We start from the raw sequence: 23,893 nt of genomic DNA on the forward strand, positions 1-23,893 counted from the left end.
CTAGAGAGTGGCTTAATTCCACTAATATTATGTTACTAAGTATTATGGGTAATAGATTAATGAAACCTTTTATCCTTCTTCATGAGAATTTGACTTTAGGTTAATTTTCTAACTCTGTTCCCCTGGCAACTTAATAAGGTGGTATGTCCTCTATGTTTCTAAGCAACAAAGATTATGATTGAAAATAACCTCTGTTGGCAAATTTAATCTGGACTCAGAGATCTAAAAACTACTAGATAAGAAGCCATAGCTTCTTATGAGTATGATGATTCTATGCATTATGTCTTGAGAGGCCTCTAGAAGCTATGTCTAAGAAACTGTAACAAAATATATTGGCTCCTATGGAGCATGATACTTTTACCTCATGTCAGATCCTGCACCCACCGGACACACACATCCTCTTCTTGCAAGTAAGTAGTATAGGCCACTGAAATGTGCAGAAAATGAATGCTTGATGTTTCCGTCAAGCATTGGAAACTATATTTTTCATTCTATATCCTCCTCCTTAGTAGTCTGGTATCATATATGGCTTATGAGAGTCTTAGAACCTATTCCTCGATTTGGCAAAATTCCCTGGGTGAGTGTTACACTTCACATGTATGAAGTAATATAGTATGCTAATAAAATATGATCAGTTCATCACTATTTTGAACTTCATCATCTACAAAGGCCAAATGAGGTTACATTCATAAAAACCTGGGGTTAAGAACTGGGGATTGGGAATTCAACACCTTTTGGGGAAACAAAATTCAACCCATAATAGAAACATAACCTTGCAGGACTAAAATCATAAAGGTCAGATATCTTGCCTCATTATTTAGGCATCCCTGAATTTTGTCAGGTATTTTTAAAATTAGAAGTAGCATAGAAATAATAGATATTTCCTTCGATCACCATTGCAACTTTCTTCCTTCAAGAGTCAAATGATTTCCTCACAAGATGAGACCAAAATGAAGTGAACACTTCCAACCCCTTCTTACCCTCCAAAAGCTTATTCTGATGCACTTTCAAGACATCAAATTCAATAAACATGACAGATATTGAATAAGGAAACTGTATAAGCAGAACATTTAGAAAAATCTGCAATAATTTGTGAGAAGTGTCTATACAAGTGCAAGACACTGGTCTTTTTCACATATTCCATGAGTCAAGCCTTTGTTACAGTATATTTCTGATTTATATACTTGTTAAAAGAGATACAGAGAAATGGGGTACAGTCAGTTGTATGAAATCAGTAAATATTTAAAAGGTGTGAAATAGAATTAAAATGTCAAAGTCAGCTTTATAATTAAAAAAGCAAGTTACAATATGACAAATGACATATTCATTACAATTTGCTTCTCAGAAAACTAGAGGTTACCAATTAAAAACCTAAGTTTAAGTCTCTTATTTAAGTTTTTAACAATAACAAAAGCTGTTAAGGAACTCTTCCAAAAATCATCCAGATATATGTTTTCATCATATTTTCAGTCATAATTTCACTTTTTTAAAGAGATAGTTATATTTGGCTATCAGAAATGCTATCTGAAACATATCCCTAACTTATTTAATGTTACATGTCATTGTTTTCCATTATGATATGCCATAAGGAAATATTTAGTGCCAGGTTGAGTACTCAGGAAAAATTATAAATACACACTTGGCAAAGTTCCTGGGTTAATGATCTATGGGATAAATACCCAAACACCTCACGTTAAGCAAACTATTTAAAATATCTTTGTAGCGAAATTTAAAAAAAACTGTTATTGTTAAGAAGATTTATGAAAATCACATGGGATACTACTCAATAATTGTCAAATAAACCACTAAAGTTTACCGTATGCTTTTGCAAAAGATCTACTTGTGTAAAGTTTCTGAGCAAGTTTGTTCCACATTGTGCTAAATTATCATCCTGAAAAAACTCAGAAAGTTCCTCAAATAAATGATTCTATACATATTATGTTTCATTAAAGGTATCCAATATGTCACATAAAGCTATTGCTTTGGACACATATGTTTTAAAAAATACCAAAATGGTAGGAGAACTTAACATTTCTTTCCATATCCACAAAACTTCTTTTCTTTTTTTTCCCAATTTTGAGATATTTGACAAGATTTACTGTAGTATAATATGTCTTAACTCCTACATTGAACTTGAAGCTATTAAAAGTTGCAATAAAGACAGGGTAAGTCCTTACACCTCTTCTAGGTGGACTGGGCTTATTATTATTATGCTGTGAAGGATAACCATGTTAGTCCTCTAGGTTCACATTAGCTTTCTTTCCTCATTTGAAAAGGAACTTGTCTATGCTATTTTTTGATTAACTATCTTCTAATTAATCCAAATAGTCTTTGCACTGCCACTCTGAAAATTCCAAAAATTCTTCAATTTAATCCATGTTTAAGTACCTGTGAGAGAGGAGGGAAGAGCAAGATGGTGGAAGAGTTGGGGCCCTCAACTCACCTGGCCTGACAAACTTACCTAGATAAATTTCAAAACATCCTGAACACCTACTTATTCGACCTGAGATTCAAAGAGAGAATAGCTGGTATGCTACAGAGAGAAAAGTTTTGGCTTTCTAAAAGATAGAAAGGCTAAATAAATAAATAAGAATAAAGTGGGGGGGGGCACTCCGAGGAGCACAGCTCTCACTGAGCCCGGCACCTGGCAGGGGATGGGGCATCTCCCCCAGGCACAGACACCTGAGAATCAGCACAGCAGGCCCCTCCCCCAGGAGACCAGCTGGAAGAACTGGGGAAGAGCAAGTTTATTGACCAAGCAGCACTGAAATCTCCATGACTGAGGGAAAATCAAGGGAAAATAGAATCTAGAACTAGAGGGCCCCTTTTCCCCCCCTTTTCCATTATGACTCATTTTCATATTAGACTAAAAATTTCCAGTATTTTTTCTCTTTTCCCACCTTAACTATAATATTTTACCACCTCTTCATTTTTAAGTTTTTTCCTTTTTGACTTTCATATTTCTACAATTATATGTCTTAGATGTATTTTTCACTTCTGGATTCCCTTCAACATAATTTAATTTTGGGAGATATATGAGTTATGGGTTTTTGTTTCTTGTTTATTCTGCCTCGTTTTGTTTTACAATGGTGTAAGTTAATACCTTTTAACACACGTCAACATACACCCAGAAACAAGTGGAATAATGTGCTGATTCATTCTGTGAGATTATATTCTCTCTTCCTTCCCATTCTGCGCCCCCCTCTTTTATCTTGTTTTGGTGTTCAAAGTTGGGGCTTTAAATAAGTATTGATGGTATATATAAATTTAGGATAGAGCATCCTCTAACATACAGAACAAAATACACTCAAAACCAAGAGGAATACCCTCTAGGACCCCTCAGGTAGACTACATTATCTCCACTATCATTTATTCACCACCACCATCCCCCGCCCCCCCCCCCTTTTTTCTCTTTTTTACTTTCTTTTTCTTATTCTCTGTGGTTTTTGGCCCTTTATTTTTACTAATTTGTTTTAAAATTTGTTTTTCACTTTAGTGATCCTTTTGTTTTATGTTGTTCTGTTTTATTTATTTATTTATTTATTTATGGTCTCTGACCTCTTCGGAATCATCTAGGGTATATTTTACTTAGGGTGTGGTTGATATTTTTGTTTCAACCCACTCATACAGCCACTCTGCACTGGATAAAGTAACTAGAAGGAAGAATTCACCAAAAAAGAAAGAACCAATAACAGAGTTACAGAATTTGGATTTAAATCCAATGTCAAAAAGTCAATTCAGAAGTACAAATACAAAGCTACAGATGGCTCTGGAAAAAAGCCTAAAGGACTCTAGAGACTTTGTTATTGCAGAAGTGAGATCTAATCAGGCCTAAATTAAAAAGAGATTAAATGAGATGCAATCCAAACTGGATTTCCTAACTGCTAGGGTTAATGAGGTGGAAGAGAGAATGGGTGACATAGAAGACAAGTTGATGGTAAGGAAGAAAGCTGAGGAAAAAAGAGAAAAACAATTAAGAGCCAATGAAGAAAGGGTTAGGGAAATAAATGATAGCTTGATAAGGAAGAATTTACATATAATTTGACTCCAGAAGAGACTGAGAGATAGATAGGACCACAAAGTATAAAATTTTTTTTTAATTTTTATTTATTTATGATAGTCACACAGAGAGAGAGAGAGGCAGAGACATAGGCAGAGGGAGAAGCAGGCTCCATGCACCGGGAGCCTGATGTGGGATTTGATCCCGGGTCTCCAGTATCGCGCCCTGGGCCAAAGGCAAGCGCCAAACCACTGCGCCACCCAGGGATCCCAGGACCACAAAGTATATTTGAACAAACCATAGTTGAGAACTTCCCTAATTTGGGGAGGGAAACAAGCATTCAGATCCAAGAGTTAGAGATTCCCCCCACCCCAATCAATACAAACCATTCAACACCTCACATTTAATAGTGAAGCTTGCAAATTTCAAAGATTAAGAGAAAATTCTTTTTTTGATAATAAATTTATTTTAGAGTTAGGAGTTCTTATGTCCTGTCTCCCTTTCTGATTTTTCCCAAACATTTAAGAGAAAGTTCTTAATGCAGCATGAGACAAGAGATTCTTAATTTATATGGGGAGAAATACCAGATTAACAGCAGACCTCTCCACAGAGACCGGTCAGGCCAGAAAGGGCTGGCAGGATATATTCAGGGTCCTAAATAAGAAGACTTTCATTCAGAATTGGAGAGAAAAAGAGCTTCCAGAATAGGCAGAAACTGAAAGACTATGTGACCACCAAACCATCTCTACAATAAATATTAAAGGGGACCCTGTAAAAGAAAGAGGGAGCTCAAGGAAATAATCCACAAAAACAGGGACAGAATAGGTATTACGATAACACTATAAATTCATATCTTTCAATAGTTACTCTGAATGTGAATGGGCTAAATGATCCCATCAAAAGACACAGGGTATCAGACTGGATAAAAAAGAAAGTCCCATCTATTTTCTGTCTTACAAAAGACTCATTTTAGACCTAAGGACACTTCCAGCCTGTAAATGAAGGAGTGGAAACCATCTACCATTCAGATGCTCCTCAAAGGAAAGCTGGGGTAGCAATCCTCAAATCAGATCAATTAAAGTTTATCCCAAAGACTGTAGTAAGAGATGAAGACAGACACTATATCATACTTAAAGGATCAATCCAGCAAGAAGACCTACCAATCATGAATATGTATGCTCTTAATGTGGGAGATGCCAAGTATATCAATTAATAATGCCAAGTATATCAATTAATAACCAAAGTAAAGAGATACTTAGAAAATAATACACTAGACTCATGGGCCTTGGCGATCCGTGGGGTGCACCTGCGCAGCTGTGGATGCCGCAGGTTTTTGAAACATGAATTGTTCACTCTTCTTGACTGCCCTTTGCTTGTGAATAGCCTCAGCAGCTCCAAAACTCGATGAAAGCTTAAATGCATAATGGTACCAGTGGAAGGCAATGCACAGATTATATGGCATGAATGAAGAAGGATAGAGGAGAGCAGTGTGGGAGAATATGAAAATGATTGAACTGCATAATTGAGAATATAGCCAAGGGAAACATGGCTTCACAATGGCGATGAATACCTTTGGTGACATGACCAATGAAGAATTCAGGCAGGTGATGAATGACTTTCAAAACCAGAAGCACAAGAAAGGGAAAGTGTTCCAAGAACCTATCTTTGCTGAGATCCCCAAATCTGTGGACTGGAGAGAGAAAGGCTACGTAACTCCTGTGCAGAATCAGAGTCAGTGTGGTTCTTGTTGGACTTTTAGTGCAACTGGTGCCCTCAAAAGACAGATGTTCCGGAAAACAGGCAAACTTGTGCCACTGAGTGAGCAGAACCTGGTGGACTGCTCTAAGGCTCAAGGCAATGAGGGCTGCAGTGGTGGCCTGATGGATAACACCTTTCATCATGTTAAAGACAATGGAGGCCTGGATTCAGAGGAATCTTATCCATATCTTGGAAAGGACATAGAGACCTGTAACTACAAGACTGAGTGTTCTGCTGCCAATGACACTGGCTTCATGGACCTCCCTCAATGGGAAAAGACCCTAATGAAGGCAGTGGCAACTCTAGGGCCCATCTCTGTTGCTACTGATGCAGGCATTTCCAGTTCTACAAAGCAGGCATTTAATTTGATCCAGACTGCAGCTGCAAAGATCTAGATCATGGTGTTCGGGTGGCTGGCTATGGCTTTGTAGGAACAGACTCAAATAATAAATTTTGGATTATCAAGAACAGTTGGGGTCCAGAATGGGGCTGGAATGGCTATATAAAAATGGCCTAAGACCAGAACAACCATTGTAGAATTGCCACAGCAACCAACTATCCCATTGTGTGAGCTGATGGACCACAAGATTAGAGGACTTGAGGACAGCATATCTGGAGGAAGTTTATCTTAAAATTGACCAAACTCTTATTGTGTAAGATAAGACACTTGAATCATTGAGAATCCAAGTTGTGATTTGAATTCTGTGACATTTTTATCATTTTCTGTGACATTACCACTACTTTAATTACTGCTATATATGGCTTTATAATGTTGAAGACTTATTACTTAATTCTAAAATTTTTGACTTCTTATTTATTCAAAGGATATATAAACTTTACCTTTTGAAATAAATTTTAATTCAATAAGTAGAGGAAGAAAAAAATAAAATAATACACTAATAGTAGGAGACTTCAACACAGTCCTTGTCAGTAAATATCAGATCTTCTAAGCATGACATCACCAAAGAAACAAGGGCCTTAAATTATACACTGGACCAGATGGATTTCACAGATGTTTACAGAGCTTTCTAACTGAACACAACTGAATACACATTCCTCCCAAGTGCACATGGAACTTTCTCCAGAATAGACCACACACTAGGTCACAAATGAGGTCTCAACCGATACCAAAAGATAGGATTGCCCCCCTGCATATTTTCAGACCACAATGCTTTGAAACTAGAACTCAGTCATAAGAAGAAATTTGGAAGAAATTCAAACACATGGAGGTTAAAGAGCATCCTACTAAAAGATGAATGGGTCAACCAGGAAATTAGAGAAGAATCTATGGATTCAGGGAAACTAATGAAAATGCAGATACAACCATTCAAAAAATCTGGGATACAGCAAAGAGGTCCCAAGAAGGAAATACATCTCAATACAAGTCTCCTTCAAAAAACTGGAAATAACTCAAATACACAAGCTAAACTTGCACCTAAATGAACTGGAGAAAGAACAGCACATAAAGCCTACACCAAGCAGAAGAGGGGAGATAATAAAGATTCAAGCAGAACTCAATGAAACAGAGACCAGAAGAACTGCAGAACAGATAAAAAAAGAAGAACAGGAGTTGGTTCTTTGAAAGAATTAATAAGATAGATAAACCCTTAGCCAGCCTTATTAAAGAGAAAAAAAAAAAAAAACCCTCAAGGTAATAAAATCACAAGTGAAAGAGGAGGGATCAGAACCATACCAAGGAAATACAAATGATTTTAAAAAACATTTTATGAGCAGCTATAAGCCAATAAATTAGGCAATCTAGAAGAAATGGATGCATTTCTGGAAAAATCACAAATGACCAAAACTAGAACAAAACGAAATAGAAAACCTGAACAGGCCAATAACCAGCAAGGAAATTGAAGCAGTTATCAAAAACCTGCCACGACGCAAAATTCCAGGGCCAGATGGCTTCTGAGGGGAATTCTATCAAATGTTTAAAGAGGAAATAATATTCTACTAAAGCTGTTCTGAAGGATAAAAAGGGATGGAATACTTCAAAATTTGTTCTAACAGGCCAGCATCACCTTGATTCCAAAACCAAAGACCCCACCAAAAAGGACAATTATAGAACAATATCCCTGATGAACATGGATGCAAAATTTCTCAACAAGATACTAGCCAATAGGATCCAACAGTACATTAAGAGGATTATTCACCATGACCAAGTGGGATTTATCCCTGAGATGCAAGGTTGGTTTAACACTCATAAAACAATCAATGTGATAGATCACATCAACAAGAGAAAAAAACAAGAACCATAGGATCCTCTCAATAGATGCAGAGAAAGCATTTGACAAAATACAGCATCCATTCCTGATCAAAACTCTTCACAGTGTAGGGATAGAAGGAACATTCCTCAGCATCTCAAAAGCCATCTATGAAAAGCCCACAGCAAATATCATTCTCCATGGAGAAAAACTGAGAGCCTTTCCCCTAAGATCAGGAACATGACAGGGATGTCCACTCTCGCCATTGCTATTCAACATAGTACTAGAAGTCCTAGCCTCAGGAATCAGACAACAAAAAGAAATAAAAGGCATTTAAACTGGCAGAGGAAGGCAAACTCTCCCTCTTTGCACATGACACGTTACTGTGTGTAGAAAACCCAAAAGACACCACCCCAAGATTGCTAGGACTCATACAGCAATTCAGCCATGCGGCAGGAGTCAAAATCAATGCATAGTAATCAGTGGAATTCCTATAAACTAAAATGAGACTGAAAAAAGAGACATCAAGGAGTCAATCCCATTTACAATGGCACCCAAAACCATAAGATACCTAGGAATAAACCTAACCAAAGTGGTAAGGGATTTATGCCCTAAAAACTACAGAACACTTCTGAAAGATTTTGAGGAAGACACAAAGGGATGGAAAAATATTCCATGCTCACGGATTGGAAGAATTAATACTGTGAAAATGTCTATGCTACCCAGGGAAATTTACACATTCAATGCAATCCCTATCAAAATACTATGGACTTTCTTCAGAGAGTTGGAAAAAATCATCTTAAGATTTGTATGGAATCAGCAAAGGGAATATTGAAAAAGAAAACCAGAGCCAGGGGCATCACAATGCTGGATTTCAAGCTGTACTACAAATCTGTGATCCTCAAGACAGTGTAGCATTGGCACAAAAACAGACACATAGGTCAATGGAACAGAAGAGAGAACCTAGAAATGGGCCCTCAACTCTATGGTCAATATTCGACAAAACCAGAAAGAATATCCACAGGAAAAAGGACAGACTCTTCAATAAATGGTGCTGGGAAAATTGGACAGCCATGTGCAGAAGAATGAAACTAGACAATGCTTTTACACCATACACAAAGATAAACTTAAAATGGATGAAAGATCTAAATGTGAGGTGAGAATTCCTCAAAATCCTAGAGGATAACACAGGCAACACCCTTTTTTAACTTGGCCACAGCAACTTCTTGCAAGATAAATCTATGAAGGCAAAGGAAACAAAAGCAAAAATGAACTATTGAGACTTAATCAAGATAAAAAGCTTCTGCACAGCAAAAGAAACAGTCAACAAAATAAAAGACAACCTACAGAATGGGAGAAGATATTTGCAAGTGACCTATCAGATAAAGGGCTACTATCCGAGATCTATAAAAAAAACTTATTAAACTCAACAGCAAAGAAACAAACAATCCAATTATGAAATGGGCAAAAGACATAAATAGACATTTCACCAAAGAAGACCTACACATGGCCAATAAGCACATGGGAAAATGCTCTGCATCACTGGCCATCAGGGAAATACAAATCAAAACCACAGTGAGATACCACCTCACACCAGTGAGAAGATTAAGAAGATTAAGAAGATTAAGATTAAGAAGATTAAGAAGATAGAAAACAGCAAATGTTGGAGAGGATGTGGAGACAGGGGAACTGTTGGGAACTTGGTGGGAATGTGAACTGGTTCAGCTACTCTGAAAAACAGTGTGGAGGTTCCTCAAAGAGTTAAAAATAGAGCTACCCTACGACTCCGCAATTGCCCTGCTGGGGAGTTACCCCAAAGATACAGATGCAGTGAAAAGCTGAGACACCTGCTCCCCAATGTTTATAGCATCAATGTCCACAACAGCTAAACTGGCATGAGCCATGATGTCCACTGACATATAAATGGATAGAGAAGATGTGATATATATATATATATATCTAATATGTGATAGATAGATAGATATATAATATGTGATATATATATAATGTGTGTGGAATAATGGAATATTACTCAGCCATTAGAATGGACAAATACCTACCATTTGCTTCGACGTGGATGAGAGGGTATTATGCTGAGTGAAGTAAGTCAATTGGAGAAGGACAATCATTATATGGTTTCACTCATATGGGGAATATAAGAAATAGTGAAAGGGATTATAAGGGAAAGGAGGGAAACTGAGTAGGAAAAAATAGAGAGGGAGACAAACCTTGAGAGAATCCTAACTCTGGGAAATGAACAAAGTAATGCAGAAGCGGAGATGAGTAGGGGGTTGGGGTCACTGGGTGTCAAGCATTGAGGAAGGCACTTGATGGGATCAGCACTGGGTATTATAGTATATGTTGGCAAAAGAAACTTCAATAAAAAATAAATATTAAAAAAGTACCTGTGAGAGATCTCTTATTCTATAAATGCTCTAGTGGGGTAAGAGTATTTTCTCTGCTGGCAGAGGGGCTAACATTGAGGATATTTTTCAATCTATTGTTCTAGGACTTTCAAGAATATGCTCTCTTTTAACTGCCACAGCACAGGACGATATCAGAATTCACATATTCATGACTGTGTGGCTTAGAGCATTAGGTTAATTTCTAAGATCACAGATCTATGGTGAACTGTCACTCATGGATGGCTTGTATCATTTTTTCTGTCCTATGAAGCTGTGTATTTCTATCATTAATTAGCTATGTCATCATAGTAAAGTTACCACACCAATCAGAATTTCATTTTCTTTATTTGTAAAATAAAGGTTGGGGTGGGCAGCTGCTACCTTGTAAATTTTGATACATACAGAGGCTTTATCATCTATTACCTAAAATGAAGCATTTTTTAGAGTGAAAGGGCACTGCTTATAATTATGCCAGAGAACAGGCATACATGAGCGAGCAACGTCGTTCTGAACAAACTTCTAACTGGTGTGTTTTCATGCACTTTTAATCCAATTCAGTACATCTTCCATAGAATAATTATCTGTGGCTTCTCCCTCATCATGGAGTGTAAAATTCAAAAAGGCGAGAACCTTTCTCATTTGGTCACCCCTTTATTCCTAGAACCTAATACACATGCCTGGAATTTATAAGACAATAGACAATTTTTGTTTTTAATGTCTAAAAGAACGATTAGATGAGTCCACGGTTGTTTGGGAAAATGGATTAATGGTTAAAGGAAGAAGAAAAAAGAAGAGAATAGGTGTTAACCAAATATAACTACATAATACAGAATTTCTAAGTAACAGAGATGGCTATGCAGGAAAACACTGGACTTTGGTACATATTAGTAGAATCTACTCCAGATAATTCCTGTACTATCTTAGCTTACCCTAAGTAGCCATGATTTTTCATAGTAGCCCTTTTCGTCAGCCCTTAGATGTAAGCATATAGAACCTATTAGTTTATTGACAGTCAATATCAGAACTTGAGTCTCCTGATAACCTCCCTGTCCAGAATTTTTCCAATACAACATGCTCAGAACTGATAACAATGCTGCGTACCTATACACATTCTGTAAGTATGTTAATGAACACAGAGTCCTTAATAATTATTAGGACTCTGTTCCTGGAAACGATTTTTGGGTAGATAATGACTTGGGAAACAATTATAATTTAAAGTTAATTAAATAACTAAAATTTCACATATAAAATGATCACGTATTTGATAATACATGTTTAAGACAGATAAGAAAAAATGAAATCTTATGAGAGTTTAACAGCTCCCTCTACAAGATGGAACTCTAGGTGATATTTTGTCTGCCCCTGCCTATATATATATATATATACATACATATATATATATATATATGTATATACACACACACACACACACACACACACACACACACATATTCATTCACTCTTTCATTTTAAACATTTCTAGGGAGACAGTCACTTTCAGTAGTTCTTCAGTGATGGTACTTTGCTGGTGTAAACTCCAGGCCAGGCTCCGCCTCTGAGTGGTGACCTCTAACCTGTGCTCCATCTCTGAGGGGTCACAACCTCCTGGCCTTGGTCTCAGAGGGGTGAACACACAGTCTGCAAACCAAGCAAGAAAGATTTCTTTCTGACCCAGCAACAAACTGCTCAAAACTTGCAGCTGAAAACTATGCCAAACCGCATATACAGGTTTTTATACAACTAGAGATTTCTAGTTAAAAACCTAAGTTGAGTCTGTTCTTTAAGCCTATAAAAACTGTTAAGAAAGTTTTCCAAAAATAATCCAAATATATGTTTTAAAAATATAGTCCACTAAAATGTAGATATATATGTGCACATGTATTTATAGGCAGCGATATATATTCCTCCCTAGTGTTCAGATTTTCTATGTAAAAATAATTTAAAAATAAATTACAGGTAAATGCTTCTTAATAAGATGCATATAAGCTGAATTACCCAAGACTTTAAGTTTCACCATCCCAAAGTAATGACATAGGAATTTCTCTACCAATTACTGAAGTTTAAGAAATTCTCATTGAGACGTTTTGTTTTGTTTTCCTACTTCATTTTTGAGTTTTCAGATTTGGGGAACACCTGTTGAATAAGTTTAAGTACATGGATAAGGGGGGGGTGGGGAAAAATGGGAGTAGGGTCCCCAAGTCACCTGCGCTCACCCGACTTACCTAGATAACTTTCAAATCATCCTGAAACCCTATGAATTCTACCTAAGATTTAAAGAGAGAATAGCTGGAATGCTACAGAGAGAAGAGTTTGCACTTCTAACAAGGTAGGAAGCCAAGGGAAGAAAAAATAAAAAAGATTCCAGTGGCGGAGGGGCCCCACAAGGAGCCGGGCTAAGGCCAGGCAGCAAAAGCCTCCAGGACAGGAAAGCCCAGCCTGGAGAAGCAGGAAGTTTAAAAATCTGAACCGAATTCTTTCCAGAGGGGAAGGCGCTCAACAGGGAAACCGGGCAGAACCACAGGAGGGGCAATGGCACCTCCAACTCCCCGGGGTCACTAGGAGAGGAGGGCACCTGGGAGAGAGTGCACCAAAGACCACGGGTTGAGCTCTGTGAAGGGCTGGAGCACGCACCCGGCGGGACCTCGGGAGAAGCTCAGGCAGCGTCTCTGGCTGCAGGAGGCTGCACCCTGCTACCTTCGGGAGCCCGGGCCCCAGGAGTGCAATTCCAGCAGAACAGGCCCGGGGTCCCAGGGGACAAAGCAGACACAGCCCAGGATCCTGTGCTCCTTCTGGGACAGGCAGAGGCAGGGAGGGCAGAGGATAGCAAGGACCCTCCTGCTGCCAGGCACCCCCAGGCTGTGCAGATCAGCACCCCCTGCTCCTGGGAGCATCCAGGCGAGTGCAGACCAGTAGCCGTGGGAGTTACTGGGAGAGCTGACTCCAGAGCTAGAAGGGTGGCCGCACCAGTGTGGTTGTTCCTCCTGGTGTCACCCTGTGCCTGGGACAGAGTGGGGCCACCAGGGAACTGGGGCCTCAGGGGGTAAACAGCTCCCACTGAGCCATGCACACACCTGAGAGTCAGCACAGCAGCCCCTCCCCCACAAGACCAGCTGGAAGGACAGGGGAAGAGCAAGTTTTTGGCCTAGCAGCACTGGAAAGCCCCAGGGAAGTTGAGGGACTTATGGTATATAGAACCAGAGGATACCCCTCCTTGTCTTTTGTTTTTGTTTTTTCTTTTTTTTCTTCCTTTTTTTCCGGTACAATTCATTTTTAGCCACTCTGCACTGAGCAAAATGACTAGAAAGAAGAACTCACCACAAAAGAAAGAATCAGAAACAGTACTCTCTGCCACAATTTGATTACAATTTGATGTCAGAAAGCCAATTCAGAAGCACAATTATAAAGCTACTGGTGGCTCTGGAAAAAAGCATAAAGGAATCAAGAGACTACATGACTGCAGAATTTAGATCTAATCAGGCCAAAATTAAAAATCAATTAAATGAGATGCAATCCAAACCGGAGGTCCTAACGATGAAGGTTAATGAGGTAGAAGGAAGAGTGAGTGACATAGAAGACAAGTTGATGGCAAGGAAGGAAGCTGAGGAAAAAAAGAGAAAAACAATTAAAAGACCATGGGGAAAGGTTAAGGGAAATAAATGACAGCCTTAGAAGGAAAAATCTACATATAATTGGGGTTCCAGAGGGCGCCAAAAGGGACAGAGGAACAGAAAGTGTATTTGAAGAAATTATAGTTGAGAACTTCCCTAAGTTGGGGAAGGAAACAGGCATTCAGATCCAGGACATAGAGAGGTTCCCCCCAAAATCAATAAAAAACATTCAACACCTCAACATTTAATAGTGAAACTTGCAAATTCCAAAGATAAAGAGAAAATCCTTAAAGCAGCAAGAGACTAATTATATGGGGAGAAATATTAAATTAACAGCAGACCCCTCCACAGAGACCTGGCAGGCCAGAAAGGGCTGACAGGATATATTCAGGGTCCTAAGTGAGAAGAACATGCAACCAAGAATACTTTATCCAGCAAGGCTCTCATTCAGAATAGAAGGAGAGATAAAGAGCTTACAAGACAGGCAGGAACTGAAAGAATATGTGACCACCAAACCAGCTCTGCAAGAAATATTAAGAGGGACTCTGTAAAAGAAAGAGGATACCGAAAGATATAACCCACAAAACAGGGCCTGAATAAAATAGGTATTATGATGATACTAAATTCATATCTTTCAATAGTAACTCTGAACATGAATGGGCTTAATGATCCCATCAAAAGACTCAGGGTTTCAGACTGGATAGAAAAGCAAGACCCATCTATTTGCTGTCTACTGGAGACTCATTTTAGACCTAAGGACACGTACAGCCTGAAAATGAAAGGTTGGGGAACCATTTACCATTCAAATGGTCCTCAAAAGAAAGCAGGGTAGCAATCCTCATATCAGATAAATTAGAGTTTATCCCAAAGACTGTAGTAAGAGATGAAGAGGGACACTATATTATACTTAAAGGATCTATTGAACAAGAGGACCTAACAATCATGAATATTTATGCCCGTAATGTGGGAGCTGCCAAGTATACCAATCAACTAATAACCAAAGTCAAGACATAGTTAGATAATAATACACTAATACTGGGAGACTTCAACATGGCACTTTCTGCAAATGACAAATTTTCTAAGCTCAACATCTTCAAAGAAACAAGAACTTTAAATGATACACTGGACTAGATGGATTTCACAGATATTTACAAAACTTTACATCCAAACGCAACTGAATACACATTCTTCTAAGTGCACATGGAAGTATCTCCAGAATAGACCATCTACTGGGTCACAAATCAGGTCTCAAGGGATACCAAAAGACTGGGATTGCCCCCTGCATATTTTCAGATCATAATGCTTTGAAACTTGAACTCAATCACAAGGAGAAATTTGGAAGAAATTCAAACATGTGGAGGTTAAAGAGCATCCTGCTAATAGATGAATGGGTCAACCAGGAAATTAAAGAATAAAAAAGATTCATGGAAACTAATGAGAATGAAGATACAACTATTCAAAACTTTGAGATACAGCAAAAGCAGTCCTGAGAGGGAAATACATTGCAATACAAGCATCCCTCAAAAAATTGGGAAGAATTCAAATACACAAGCTAACTTTACACCTATAGGAACTGGAGAAAAAACAGCAAATAAAATCTACACCAAGCAGAAGAAGAGAGTTAATAAAGATTCGAGCAGAACTCAATGAAACAGAGACCTGAAGAATTGTAGAACAGATCAACAAAACCAGGAGTTGGTTCTTTGAAAGAATTAATAAGATAGATAAACCCTTAGCTAGCCTTATTAAAAACAAAAGAAAAAAGGCTCTAATTAATAAAATCATGAATGAAAAAGGAGAGATTACAACCATACCGGAAATACAAACGATTTTTAAAACATATTATGAGCAGCCATATGCCAATATTTTAGGCAATCTAGAAGAAATGGAAGCGTTTCTGGAAAACCACAAATTACCAAAACTAGAATGGGAAGAAATAGAAAACCTGCATAAGACAATAACCAGGGAGGAAATTGAAGCAGTCATCGAAAACCTCCCAAGACAGAAAAGTCCAGGGCCAGATGGCTTCCCAGGGGAATTCTATCAAACATTTAAAGAAGGAACAATACCTATTCTACTAAAGCTGTTCTGAATGATAGAAAGGGGTGGAATACTTCCAAACTCATTCTATGAGACCATCATCACCTTAATTTCAAAACCAGACAAAGACTCCACCAAAAAGCACAATTATAGAACAATATCTGATGAACTCAGATGCAAAATTTCTCAACAAGATACTAGCCAATATAATCCAACAGTACATTAAAAGGATTGTTCATCATGACCAAGTGGGATTTATCTGCTGGTTCAACACTCATAAAGCTATCAATGTGATTGATCATATCAACAAGAGAAAAAACAAGAACCATACGATCCTCAATAGATGCAGAGAAAGCATTTGACAAAATACAGCATCTATTCCTGATCAAAACTCTGCAGAGTGTAGGGATAGAGGGCACATTCCTCAGCATCTTAAACGCCATCTATGAAAAGCCCACAGCAAATATCATTCAATGGAAAAACACTGGGAGCCTTTCCACAAGATCAGGAACACAACAGGGATGTCCACTGTCACCACGGCTATTCAACACATAGTACTAGAAGTCCTAGCCTCAGCAATCAGACAACAAAAAGAAATCAAAGGCATTCAAATTGGTAAAGAAGTCAAACTCTCCCTCTTTGCAGACGACATGATACTTACTGTACACAGAAAACCCAGAAGATCCACCCCAAGATTGCTAGAACTCATACAGCAATTCAATAATGTGGCAGGAGACAAACATCAATGCATAGCAATCAGTGGCATTTCTCTACACTATCAATGAGACTGAAGAAAGAGAAATTAAGGAGTCAATCCCATTTACACTTGCACTCAATAGCATAAGATACCTAGGAATAAACCTAACCAAAGTGGTAAGGGATCTATGCCCTAAAAACTACAGAACACTTCTGAAAGAATTTGAGGAAGACACAAAGAGATGGCAAAATATTCCATGCTCATGGATTGGCAGAATTAATACTGTGAAAATGTCAATGCTACCCAGGGAAATTTACACATTCAATGCAATCCCTATCAAAATACCACGGACTTTCTTCAGAGAGTTGGAAAAAATCATCTTAAGATTTGTATGGAATCAGAAAAGACAGCCGGGGGAATATTGAAAAAGAAAACCAGAGCTGGGGGCATCCCAATGCCGGGTTTCAAGCTGTACTACAAAGCTGTGATCCTCAAGATAGTGTAGTATTGGCACAAAAACAGACACATAGGTCAATGGAACAGAAGAGAGAACCTAGAAATGGGCCCTCAACTCTATGGTCAATATTCGACAAAACCAGAAAGAATATCCACAGGAAAAAGGACAGACTCTTCAATAAATGGTGCTGGGAAAATTGGACAGCCACGTGCAAAAGAATGAAACTAGACAATGCTTTTACACCATACACAAAGATAAACTTAAAATGGATGAAAGATCTAAATGTGAGGCGAGAATTCCTCAAAATCCTAGAGGATAACACAGGCAATACCTTTTTTAACTTGGCCGCAGCAAGTTCGTGCAAGATAAATCTATGAAGGCAAGGGAAACAAAAGCAAAAATGAACAATTTTAATCAAGATAAAAAGCTTCTGCACAGCAAAAGAAATATTCAACAAAATAATAGACAACCTACAGAATGGGAGAAGATATTTGCAAGTGACCTATCAGATAAAGGGCTACTATCCAAGATCTATAAAGAAGTTATTAAATTCAACACCAAAGAAACAAAGAATCCAATCATGAAATGGGCAAAAGACATGAACAGACATTTCACCAAAGAAGACCTACACATGGCCAACAAGCACATGGGAAAATGCTCTGCATCACTTGCCATCAGGGAAATACAAATCAAAACCACAATGAGATACCACCTCATACCAGTGAGAATGGTGAAAATTAACAATACAGGATACAAGAAATGTTGGAGACGATGTGGAGAAAGGGGAACCCTCTTGCACTGTTTTGAAAGTGTGAGCTGGCACAGCCACTTTGGAAAACAGTGTGGAGGTTCCTCAAAGAGTTAAAAATAGAGCTACCCTAGATCCCAGCAATTTCCCTTCTGGGGAGTTACCCCAAAGATACAGATGCAGTGAAAAGCCGAGACACCTGCACCCCAACGTTTATAGTGGCAATGTGCACAATAGTCAAACTGTGGAAGGAGCTTCGTTGTCCATTGAAAGATTAATGATAAAAGAAGATGTGGTATATGCATACAATGGAATATGACTCAGCCATTAGAAATGACAAATACCCACCATTTGCTTCAACATGGATGGAATTGGAGGGTATTATGCTGAGTTAAGTCAGTCAATCAGAGAAGGACAAACATTATATGGTCTCATTCATTTGGGGAATATAAAAAATAGTGAAAAGGGAAAGGAAAGAAAACGAGTGAGAAATATCAGTGAAGGTGACAGAACATGAGAGACTCCTAAGTCTTTGAATCAAACAAGGGGTAGTGGACGGGGAGGTGGGCGGGGGGATGGGATGACTGGGTGATGGGCACGGAGGGGGGCACTTGATGGGATGAGCACTGGGTGTTATGCTATATGTTGTCATATTGAACTCCAATAAAATACATATACATATGTATTATATGTATTTTATACATATAATATTATACATATAATATTTTATATTTTGTTTATTTTATTTTTATATTTATATTTTATATTGTACATATAATATTTTATACATATGTATTATAAGTAATATATATATGTATATGTATGTATGTGTGTGTGTGTATATATATATATATATATATATATATATATATATATATATATAAATATAAATGTCCCAGGCTTTAAGCAGGATAAAGGCTCTCCTTACTTTATCTGGTGCTATGTGCTCTAATGAAGTAAAATTCTTGGCAACTGGGAATCGTCATATTCTTAAAGCTTTTGAAAGTATCATTTTTATATTTACCAGATGCCTTATAGAGTCCAAATTCTCATAAAGGGAGAAAATAGTCTTCCTTCCTAGTTTTCTTACACACACAAAAGGTACATGGATAAATGTCTAGGAAAACCTTCGACTTATGAATAAATACCTAAGGAAAATTAGAAAAATTCCTAAGTTTGTATCTGACTTTCATCTCATTGGGACCATATAAAAGTCAGTAATTTTAGGTTACTTGGATGACTAGTTAAGTGTCCAACTCTTGGTTTCTGTTCAGGTCATAATACCAATGATTGGGCTCCATGCTCAGCACAAATCTACTTGAGTTTCTTTGCCTCTCTCTCTCTCATTCTCAATCTCTCTCTTTCTGAAAGAAATAAAATCTTTTTAAAAATAATTTTTAAATGTTTTAGATAATAACTCAATTTTCTCAAGCCATAGAAGAACCATCCCAGAGCAAATTAAACTTTAATGTGTATCAATGAATTCCAAGATATATAATATTATGAAAAAAGCATTTCTTCTTATTTCTGGGATTAATCAATGAATAATAAAAGGTACATTTGCCTAATCAATAAACAGAAGCAATTTAGAAAAAAATAGAGACTGATGATTTAAATATAAGCCTCAGTTGCTACAAATACGGTGCAATATGGGTTCTATTACTGAAAGTACCAAAACTGGTCTATAATATATATATTTCATGAAATTCACCTGTAGTATACTCATCTGCAATGATACCCAACTGCTATCATCCATTTTCTTTGTCTATAATACAGGTGAGTGAAGCTAAGTGATAAGAGATTAGTCATGATAGAAAGGAGGAACTAGAATTAAAGTAAAAGAAAAAGCAAAAGCAAAGCAAAACAACAACAAAATGATGTAAATGGTTCCTTTCTATAGCTTATAAATATTCTCCTCAGGTTAAAATTATTTTTAATACATTGCAAACAGGAGACAATTGTACAAATTCAATTGACAATTTCAATTGAAATGAAAGGATTCAAGGATTTTCATATCCCCTATGTGAAAAGCTGCTTTTCACTTTATTAACTTTTTAGTCAGCATCCTCATCTCTCACCCAAACCCTAACAGCTGATACTCTGAAGTAGAGCCTAATTTTTTTCTTTTTCCCATGGTAACTCATCTCATGTTTTTGACTGCAACTGATTCCATATATGAACAAATAAATGATTTAATAGCCTTTAAATCATTTGACATGTTAAAAAAGATATCATGCAAATCAAAAGTATTATCACCTTTATTTATTTTTTTTTTAATTTTTTTAAAATTTTTTATTTATTTATGATAGTCACAGAGAGAGAGAGAGAGGCAGGGACACAGGCGGAGGGAGAAGCAGGCTCCATGCACCGGGAGCCTGATGTGGGATTCCATCCCGGGTCTCCAGGATTGCGCCCTGGGCCAAAGGCAGGCGCCAAACGGCTGCGCCACCCAGGGATCCCTGCGACACAGTTCAAAGCACAAACCGTCCTTCAGCAGCTCACGTGAAAGCCTGCCAGTAGGCAGCAGAACCAAGTTACCAAAAAAGGCATTAGAAGAAGGAACCGGCCGCCGCCAGAGCCTGTGGTAGTGGTCCCTCGCCAGCCTCCGTGCAGAGCCAGTTTCACTCACCCCGTGGGAGTGGGATGTACCCCCACACTGGTGCCACCTCAACTTTGGGTAGGATATTAAGCCCGATTATGCCACATTCAATTCAAGTGGTTTTTTATTTTTTTATTTTCCTCACAGTCTTCACCACATCCAACTTATTATTCCCATGGTACTACTGTAGCTGGGGGTGCTTATGGGACCCCACACAGGAGTTCCTACCTTCTAACCTCTGTTCAAAGAACATGTGCACCTGCTTCATCCTCTTCCCATATGAGAAAATCCATTTGAACTATTCACACAATTGAACATCTTGGTGCATTAAAAAAAAAAAAGGTAGAAAAAAGAAAAAAAAGAAAAGAAAAGATAAGAAAAGAAAAGGAAAGAAAAGAAAGGGTGTTTGAGTTTCCCTCTGAAGAAACGAAAAAGAAAAAAAGAAAAAGAAGCAGCAGGGTGTGGTGCGCCGTCCCCTCCCCCACGGGCCCAATCAGTACCTGCTGTGAAGGCGTTTGTGGCCTCTGACGTCCTGGAATCAGGATCCAGGGCAGGACGTCGAGCTTGAGCGCTGCACAGCGGCTGGCACGGACCCGGCCCACACCCGACAGGGGCAGCGCCACGTGGTTGAGGGCGTGGAGGGTCCGCGGCCGCCGTGCGCCAGGCCCCGGGGCCACCGCAGCTCCGCCCGGGCCGACTTCCCCTTCCCGAGGCCGCCTGCAGCTGGTCCAGGACGTTCCCCAGAGCTGGACGCCGTCCTGCAGCCTTTGTCCCCGGCTGCGGCGAGGCCTGTCCACGGGGTCTCCGGGCAGGGCCTGCAGGGCTCCCACGTGCTCGCGGCAGAGGCCTCGCCGCCTGGACGGAGGCCTGGGCCTCGCTGAAGAGCGGGTCGGCTTCCGTCACACACACGGGGACGCGCTCCTGGGCCTCGTCCGCGACGCGGCCCCGCTCCAGCTGGGGCCCACAGACGCCCCCACCACTCGGCTGGGTTCTCAGCCCTCCGCAGAGGACACAGGGGCGACACCCCGGCCGCACCCTCAGCGCTCCGCGGGGGGCATCCGCGTGACCTCATTGCGCACGGCGTACCGGACGTCAGGCGCACGTCACGCACGCACGTCACGCACGCTGGCCGCACGCAGCGCCCCTCCTCGGCGGTGTCCTAGACGTGAGCCGCCGCCTGTCCTGGGTCTCGTCGACACACGAGACGCTCCTGGCGGTCCGGGGGAGAGCGCCCGGGTCTGGGCCGTGGGCCGAAGACGCCAGATCTGGCGGGTCCTCGCGGCGTGTGTGTTCTCCTCAGGGAGGCCGCGCTGCTTGCGTGGGGAGGCCTGGGCAGGCAGAGCACATGCACCTGCCGGCCGGCTCCATGGCACAGGATGACGGGGCGGGTCCTGGATGTGGGGAGCCTCCTCCAGGGCTTCCAGCCAGATCTCCAGGGGCACCTCCCTGCCGTGACAGGACCGGCTCCCTCCATTGTCCAGGGATGTGCTGCACTGTGGGGTGACTGGGCCCCTAGTCAGACCCTCGACCAGTTGGGGCTGCCTGCCCAGATGCTTGGCCTCCACGACACGTTGGACAACTGACGCCCCGTCGAGCTTCCTCAGCTGGGGATGGGAGTGCTCCAAGGCGGCCGTCTTCACCGGGAACTAGTCAGCTCCCTCCAGGCCTACTACGTTTCTGCAAGGTACGTTCTCAAAGGATCATCATAAGGATGATTCCCGGGCTTGCTTCAGGGGCAGGTTCTCTTCCTTGGCAGGAGTGTGGTCAGGAGTCTGCATCATGATCATTTCATGATATATACAAATATTGAATCATTATGTGTGCACCTGAAAGCAACATGACGTTACATGTCATGGATACCTAAACAAAAAGTGATTTTTTACAAACAAACAAAAAAACCCCCACAAAACAGAGAGAGAGGATACAGTAAGGTTTATTACTCACATAATGAAGCCTTCTTAAAAAAAAAACAAAACAAAACAAAACAAAAAAACGGTTATCTCACGAGCAGGTCCAAAAGCAGAGCCTGGAGATAACAGATAAAAGAGACCAGTTAGGCTTTTCTTGAAATTAGGGGATCTGCTTGAGTGAATGTTCCCATGAATGGGCCTGGGATTTGCATGGTTGGAACTTCCTACTCGTGCCAAAGGAGGGAGCACCCAGCCTTTCTTATCAGCTTAGCCAGTTGTGGGGCAGATGACACAGGGCTTGAAAACTTTCAGCAGTTAAATGTCAAAGATGAAGTCAGAGTTTGTTAAGATGCCAGAAGACAATGGCCCTTAAGGGCCTTTGCAACCACTGCTTTCTCTCCCATGAATCATCTTTGATCCAGTGTAACAAAATGTGGGTGGTTTCTTGTATTCTGGACTTATGGTGTAAGCTGACGGCACCTTGTTTTAAGTACTTAACATTCTAAATTCAGAGACCCACCGGAAATTGGAATTGTTGAGAGGTGCCGGTTAGAGAAAGGACACACGTTAACCCTGCTCATTCATCCCTACCAATTACTATAGAATGAACATTGGAAAATAATACTATGGTTGACATGTTGCAGAGATTGCTGTTCATGGAAAGCCTTCCCACTTTGGGGACATGGAAGGGGGCTCTATGAATTTTATTTTGAAAGTTTGGTAAAGGCTTCAAGAAGAGGAAACAGTTTTCATTCTTTGTTTATACATGTGCTTGGAACAAGGATTGCTGAAATTCTCCTGTGCTAAATGAACAGAAGGAAGGAGAATTGGAAAGAGAAAAGAAAGAGAGGGGGGAGGGAATGTGTGTATCTGTGCGTATGGGTAAGCTGCCGACATGAGAAGGAGCAGAAACACCTTCTCCAAGTATACAGGGGAAGCATTCTGCAGGGTCCCACGGGACCTCGAAGGGCAAATACAATTGGGGGATATAGCCTTGCCATGACACCTACAGATTTGAGGAGTGAAGGGGCAAAAGGGACATTAAACATTAAAGGAATTCATCAGCTAAGGGTCAGCTGAGAGATGGGGCCAAACCCACAAATGTAAAAATGCCGAGGGGAGCTGCACACAAATACTTTGTCATGGTTTGTTGGAGCTCATAGACATGAATATAATAATTATATCAAGCAAAGAAAAGACTACAATCCCACGCTAGTGAGTAAGAAAATATTGGAGTTCCCTTTCTTAACTCATGCCTCAGTACACAAAAGGAGGGAAGGGAAGTTTGGGAAAGACAGACCATAATTTTCTCTGCTTAACTCCATCTTTCATTAGCTCAAGGTAAGACTAATCTGTGCTACACAGTTGGGAAGGTGAGAGAGGAAATGGTACTGTTGAGTTTGAGAGTAAAGTTTTAAATTGTAGCAAGTCAGCCTTAAATGGGAAAGTGAGGTCCTTCCAGAA

The 23,893-nt window shown here is 39.8% G+C and overlaps 1 pseudogene; it reads left to right on the forward strand.

Moving 5' to 3' along the window:
* Nucleotides 1–5,306: 5,306 nt before the first annotated feature.
* Nucleotides 5,307–6,819, forward strand: LOC140596472 (procathepsin L pseudogene; annotated as a pseudogene).
* Nucleotides 6,820–23,893: the final 17,074 nt, after the last annotated feature.

This window comes from Vulpes vulpes, unplaced genomic scaffold (genome assembly GCF_048418805.1).
Source record: "Vulpes vulpes isolate BD-2025 unplaced genomic scaffold, VulVul3 Bu000000665, whole genome shotgun sequence".
NCBI lineage: Eukaryota > Metazoa > Chordata > Mammalia > Carnivora > Canidae > Vulpes > Vulpes vulpes.